This window comes from Anopheles ziemanni (assembly GCF_943734765.1).
Source record: "Anopheles ziemanni chromosome X unlocalized genomic scaffold, idAnoZiCoDA_A2_x.2 X_unloc_11, whole genome shotgun sequence".
NCBI classification, from domain to species: Eukaryota; Metazoa; Arthropoda; class Insecta; order Diptera; family Culicidae; genus Anopheles; species Anopheles ziemanni.
Genome location: NW_026689719.1, coordinates 161,736 through 162,500, shown reverse-complemented (window position 1 = coordinate 162,500; position 765 = coordinate 161,736). Strand labels below are relative to the sequence as shown.

Sequence of the window (765 nt, the reverse complement as noted above, 5' to 3'; positions counted from 1 at the left end):
ACCACAGACACCACAAGCACGCCTTCTCCTCGTACTTCCGCCTCACGCGGGAACACGGACGCTCTAAATACTTCGAATTCCAATGCCAGTATATTGTAAACCACGGGTTCTTTAATGCTAGCGGGTCGTCGCGACCCTAGTTAACATCATGGTGCACGTCTCGTGACGGGTGTCACGGCGTAGTTAAATGTATGCGATACATTTCTCAAATATAAGCGCTCAGTCATCTGTACATCATGGTAGGTTCCCACGACGTGCAATATGCGTTCAACTTATCAATGTTCATGTGTCCTGCAGTTCACATTATGACGCGCAGTTAGCTGCGGTCTTCATCGATCCATGAGCCGAGTGATCCACTGCCGAGGGTGACTAACTTGCGTAAGCCGCCGCTGTGCGCGTATACCCGTTCCCCGTAGGGAGGAGCAAGCCGCCGCTTAGAGACGAAGCATAAAGTGTCCTCATTCCACATAGGGCAAGCTGGATTAATCCATTTTACCCAGGACGGCCGAAGCGGCGTGGACCAGGGGAGAACTGAACCTTATACTTCACACCACAGTAAGTCTACGTGTCCTCTTCCACATAGGGCAAGCTAGAACTAACTATCTTACCCAGGACTGCCGAAGCAGCGTGGACCAGGGGAGGAACACACTTTTCATGGAAACGTAAGGCATCCATGACTGCCATAACGTAAGCCGCCGCTGTGCGCGTATACCCGTTCCCCGTAGGGAGGAGCAAGCCGCCGCTTAGAGACGAAGCATAAAGTGT

The 765-nt window shown here is 52.2% G+C and overlaps 1 non-coding gene across 1 annotated transcript; it reads right to left on the bottom strand.

Moving 5' to 3' along the window:
• Window positions 1-213: 213 nt before the first annotated feature.
• On the bottom strand, window positions 214-368 carry LOC131291597 (5.8S ribosomal RNA). Its single transcript, XR_009189381.1, has one exon. It is a non-coding gene; the product is annotated as a 5.8S ribosomal RNA (ribosomal RNA).
• Between the last annotated feature and the right edge of the window lie 397 nt (window positions 369-765).